The 6,441-nt window shown below is 33.4% G+C and overlaps 1 non-coding gene across 1 annotated transcript; it reads left to right on the top strand.

Annotated features, from left to right (window-relative positions):
• The first annotated feature begins 495 nt into the window (after positions 1-495).
• Positions 496-569, top strand: Trnav-aac (transfer RNA valine (anticodon AAC)). Its single transcript has one exon. It is a non-coding gene; the product is annotated as a tRNA-Val (tRNA).
• The last annotated feature ends 5,872 nt before the right edge of the window (positions 570-6,441 follow it).

Raw genomic sequence — 6,441 nt, 5'->3', positions numbered from 1 at the left:
AATAATGGACAGAATGAAAGAAATACTACAGTGGCCTGATACGATCAAAGGAGCGACGAAAATAGAATTATTAAAGCCGATATCTCCACATACTATCTATTTCTGAAATATCATAGGAATATTTGGTAATACAGTATCACATGCGGTGCCTGTAAGGTTAAGTTAAGGGTTAGGTTACTCTAGATACATGTGAAACACATGTGATGTTGTATACCAAATATTTCTATGTTGGAAATAGATACAGTACTGAGAATTGACTCCTCATAACAGGGGTGATTACGTATATATTGATCATTTGTTTCACCAATTATGTGACAGTTTGAACATACGCAATATGATATACAGTATATCTTATTTTTATTATTTTTTTAAATACTCATTTTGTGTAATCGGTAATTATCACTTTTACACATGTTTATTTTGCTTTGTGCTTATTACCATATTTATTTAAATGGATTTAAAAAACTTTGTGTAACCCACATTTTTGGTGTAAGAGGTTTCGTAGTGTAGTGGTTTATCATGTCTGCTTAACACGCAGAAGGTCCCCGGTTCGAGCCCTGGCGAAACCTATTTTTCTTAAACTTTATTAAATATACTGTATACGTAATATGATTAGAGTATATCTCGTTTTATTACTCGGGGTAAAAAAAATAAAAGAACAGTCAATTTTCAGCTAAAATACCAGGTCTTCCCTAATTTCTATTAACAGATTCTGCCAAAAAAAGGAAAGACAATTAATTTAGCAAAGCGACAACGACAGGCTAGACCTAGAGCTAACGTACAATGTTTGTATGTTACCGCTCTTTACCAGCTAGGCCTAAACTAAGCCTAACTAAGCTAGGCCTAGAAACGTCTACGGGATAACTTTTTATGCGAGCTACTCATTTTATCATAATTAACCGTAGAACGCACATTTAAGACAAATAATGACCTAGTTTAATGTTTTTAAAGTTAAATTTATTATATGCATTCTTTTTACAGAATAACAAATATTGCAAGTCTGGACTGTCTTTATAAATTAGCTATTTTTGTCAGAAAAACCCCATGGGATTAACCTAGACAATATTAAAAACTGTGGGAAAATGGTATACGAATAAGCTAGATGCATTCTATTAAATTCGATGAGCTCATTAGATTTCAAAATAAGTTGACAAAATGGTGGGTCAATGGTCTTCCTGAAGCGCTATAGTAGATTTAAAATAGGCAGATTTTTTCATAAATTTGCATTGAATTTGCAATTTTTAAGCACACAGTTTTCAACGTTTATCGTGCACATGCATCAGTAGTATGCAATTAAAATTGCAAATAAAAATTAATGAAATCTATCACAGAAGGTATGAAGAACAAAAATCTATTGCAAATACAATGCTATGTACGAGATGTGCGCATGGCAAATTTTGAAATGCTAAAAATGTCCTGAAATATATAGAAAATTGATTAGAAATTAATTTTGTGTACGTAACTTTGTGGGAAACATGCCATTTTTAATCCATAGAAAGTTGACTCTTGATATAAACATTTTGTTTTTAATCTATGATCAATCATTAAAATTCATAAAATCGCGCGCAAGTCATGATGCGCAACTCTGACGTCATTCAAAAATAGGAGGCGCACAACTTCACGTGAATGTCGAATGTTGACAAAATTTTCTTATATTAAATGTGGATAAGACCAAAGAATTAATTTTTGATTTCAGAAAGAAGAAAAGTGTTATTGATAATGTTCTAAAAGATAGAAACTAAAAAAGAACATAAATATTTAGGAACAACGGTAGATTGTGAATTAAACTGGAATTCAAATACTGTAAATATTGTTAAAAAATCTAATCAACGGCTGTACCTTCTCAGAAAGCTGAAAATAAATAATGACATACTTTTTTTGTTTCACCAGATTGTTATTCTTAGTGTTGTAACTTTCAACTGTGTTGTTTGGTACAATAGTCTGAGTGCTAATGATAAAAAGTAGTAGTAAAATAATAGGAAGGAATGTCAATGTTATTGACGCAGTTTACAGGCACGATCCCAACAGGGATCAGACAATCGCATGTTTATTCACACAACACGGAATTGATACAAGGCGTCTGGTTCATGAAGACCTTTCGAGTTGTTAGAACTGTTCATCAAGTTGAGGGAGGATGTCAATAAACAACGATAAACACGCTGTTTCTGTTGTGAAGGACAACGAAGAACGCTGCATCGTCGGCCATTTGCCACAAGAGCAATCCAAGATTTTTAATTTTTTTTTTAAACATAAAGGCGAATAAAAGTAAAAATTACAGCTGAACGCAGGGTTTGGAGGTACCCTGTGAACTTATTTGTTGCACACCCAAAAAAACATTGATTGACCGTCTGAAGCAACTTGTTTAGGGTAGGCCTAGGCAGGCCTCATATAGGCCTAGGCTCTATTTATGATTTTTACATTTCACCCCTAACAAACGCCCCCCCCCCCCCCACTTTTTAAAAAATGCAACGCCCCAGGGGCGTTTATTAGGAACAATATGGTAAATAATGGAAGATAACTCACACCAATTGAATGATACATATGTTGTTAAACCGTCCTTTAATGTGCAATACCACTCGATGTAGGAAATCATTTTTTGTCCACAACTCTATTCCAACTCAACATTTCAAAGATAGTTTGTTTTTTTATTCCTTCTGTAAATATAACTTGTTTACTAATACAGTTTTAATGTATTGTATTGATATTTTGTAATGTTTTATATATTGTATGTGTTTTTAAAGACCCCTTCCCTGCAATTTTGGACGTTTTTTGGAAAATAATACATATATATCACTTTAAAAACATTAAACCATGTCATTCCTTGTCTTAAATGTACGTTTTATGGTAAATTATGATAAAAAGTGAGAAACAATGCACTACCTAAGTAGCTCGCGGCGATCGACCTCTCGTGGACGGTCTTAGGCCTAGCCTAGCTAGGCTTAGTTTTGTAGGCCTAGCTGGTAAACATCGATAACGTACGAACATCGTACGCTAGCTATATACCTAGCCTGACGTTGTATAGTTGCTGCATTAATTGTCTTTCTATTTTTGCCAGACTCCGTTGATACAAATTGGGGAAAACCCGGTATTTTCGCTGAAAAGTTAGGAGTCTTCCATTTGTTTTGGCTTCACGATCGATCGAAAAGTGGGCGAATTACAGGTCAAAAACAAAACTATCAATCCGCGCGCAATGCATTTTGGGATTTATAGCGGGCCGCTATAATTATTTAAATCGATTTATTTTTCACATTTTTAACCATTTAAAGACGGAAAAAGTTATCGCAATAGGACCATATAGTATTATTTTTACATTAAATATAGTTTGTGATCTTAAATTAGATCTAAAAAACGTAGGGAATGGGGCTTTAAGCATCAAGGAAAACCAATTTCATGTTCGCCTTGTTGTATTCATGACAATAAAGATTTATCTTATCTTATCTTACATTAATGAAAATTTGAAGAAATTTGGGCACGTAAAAGTGAGATGCGTTCTTTTAAACGTGATGACCTTTTACGAAAGAGATGAAAATCTGACTTTTTTAAGTCAACTGGCCAAATGATAACATCATGACATCAGATAGACAAAATTTGTATATGAATTCATATCTACAATTCAGCAACTTCCATAATAAGTTTTAATCATGTGGGTCACTTTTCATTCCAATGAGCTATAACAAAAATATAAAATATACTGTAAGGATGAAATTAAGTAACTCACTTTATTCTAATATTTTTATATGATGACGTAACAAAAATTAAATCTTTGTAATTCATGTGAAAGAGAATTGATTGAGAAAAAACGTATTAAAATCTAGGAGAAAATGCGCTCTATTAAGTTGTATTAACTAGTACAAAAGTGAAAAAAATTCTATTCTAAAAATTTAAGTGGCCATGATGACGTCAAAACAACCGGTAGGTACAAATTTTACATGAATTGATATCTACAACTCATCAGCTTCCATAATAAATTTTTCAAAATGGGGTAACCAGCCATCCTGATAAGCTATAACTGAATAAAAATAGGTATATTTTTTTACAAATTTGCATTATATTACCTATTCTTTAACACACAATTTCTAAAGTTTAATGTGCACGTGCATCGTTAATTTGAAATAAATGATCATCAAAGTGAATGAAATCTACTACAGAACGTATGAAAAACAAAAGTCAATTGCAAAAAATATTTTTCTACGCTTTGTATGAGGTATGCAAGCCATTTTTATCATGTCAAAATTTGCTCTATATTATGAAATACATTTTAGTAGGAGGCCATTATGTAGGCATTTTAACCGACCAATCACAACAAGGTTGACATATCTTTTCTTGAACTTTGAACTTTGATTGGTAGCATTTCAGAGCATCCCAATGCTTCCGAAGACGTTGCTTCTGAAATAATGCCGAAGATGACGTTCTTTATGATGTCACAGGTCTTTTAAATAAAATCATAAAATTCACTTTTTGGCTCAGATATATACTGTTTCGTATCTTTTTCAGCGTTTCCAACCCTCTTGAAACCATTCTAAGGTATTCCATGCAATACAATGTCAAAATGTTGGCTACAACATACATATCTGGGTTTACCTGATTTTCCACTACGAAAGTAATGAAGTGTGTTCCGTAAAAGCTTTAGTTGTGTACAACGCCACCTACCGGTGGTTCCGGAAACATTGCGTCTAGGTATCACATTACATACTACATTACTGTGGGAACATGGAGCAAAAAAATCCATGTTGTGCTTAAACATCCAGTATGGCATTGCAAACTACATACAAACAGTTGATGTTAGTTGGCCACCAACAATGCAGTGTTTAAACAATGCAATAATTTGGAACATTTGGAATAAACTTTTAATTGATTTTACCCCAAATTTTAATCAAACCATTTAGTTAGTATATTAGACCTGAAATTTTAAAAGTTGTATACTTGTCTTTTTAGGTAAGGTTATACACGCCAAGTGATTTACATAAAGATTTGGGTCGTGTACATCCTGTGTGATGTTTTTTTATATTTTTTTTAGGTAAGGTTATTTACGTCAGGCAGTTGACATCTCAAGTTTTTTTAAGTTTACAGGTCAGGCGATTTACATTAAGGTGGTTAGTTATATTTTATTGCTGTTACGCAATAAATTTGGTAGTAGTTGCTGTTTCTAAAACGCAGTAGACAAACAACAATTCAACAGTACAAACATCGGTATATTCCTTTTATTTTAGCTGTCTTAACACAATACCACTGCTTACCGGCGAGCTGGCTTAACAACACCACTGCTTGTACCGGTTATAACCTTCTATCTATCTACGTTAACACTGTTTTTATACACTGTAACACTTGTAAACAGTAACTTACTAACATAGATTCTGTATCTTCGTTTCCTTTTATAAGCGGACACATTTGTTATGCAAATTAACAACTTTACGGCTGACTAAGCCAAAAACACTGCATGGTGTTTAACAATACAGTACTAACTTGACTGTAGCAACAATATCTTAGTGGTTTACATCTGGAGTAATGTTTTTTTTTAAGCCTATACACGTCAGGCATTTTACATGAGGGTGGTTATGTTTTTTTAAAGTCATACATATCTCCTCTCTATTTACAACTAGATGGCACGCTCGCTTCGCTCGCGTACCATCTAGGGGTGCTCACAGATGGTTCTCGAATACAGTAGAATCCACGGACGGGGACTTTTTTGGGACACTAAACAAAAACGGAAGTGTCCCCCTAATTGGGGTATTCAGAAATAGAGACAACAAAACCAATACTGGATTCCATAAAGGACAATTAATTTATGTGGATTAAAGAAATTAGGGAGAAATGGAAATGTATGTACGGGAATTGGGCGGCGGCACGTGGTGGTGGTGATGGAACCGCAGTAATAAAGTTGATTGTATTTATATATTATAAGAACCAAACTAAATAAATAGACCTAGACATTCTGCGAAATGGAAATCGGAAATTCAAGCTCCTATTCAGTGAAAAATTAAACTGTAGTCTACCTAAATATTTAGGGCAAATCATCGGTTGTGGTGTTGAACTTCCTGTAAACATTTGTGTGAACCAAACTGGGTCGAATTTCTGTCATGAGTACTGATTTGTTGGCCTGTGATTTATGACGCCTAGGGATCTATCTAGACTTATTTTTTAGAATAATGTACGTACCTGTCAGATACAATTGTCTTGTGTCGTATAATAAATAAGTACTGTAATAGTTACTGAAGTTACTATTACAATCTCGTCAATGAAAACACGAAAATGTATATGCACTTACTTATGAAAACGTATACAGTATTATACTCAGTTATTGAAACAGTAGGTTTAAAAAACTTTCGTTTGTCTGTAAAATGATGTAATCAAGCTGTTTACATGAGTCTTAATTTATAAGCACATCAATAATAAAATAGTTTATCTATCCTGTAATTGGCGAGATTATGGTCGCTGTTGAAT

The sequence above is a fragment of the Antedon mediterranea genome, chromosome 3 (assembly GCF_964355755.1).
Source record: "Antedon mediterranea chromosome 3, ecAntMedi1.1, whole genome shotgun sequence".
NCBI classification, from domain to species: domain Eukaryota; kingdom Metazoa; phylum Echinodermata; class Crinoidea; order Comatulida; family Antedonidae; genus Antedon; species Antedon mediterranea.
This window is presented reverse-complemented; position numbering and strand designations above follow the sequence as displayed.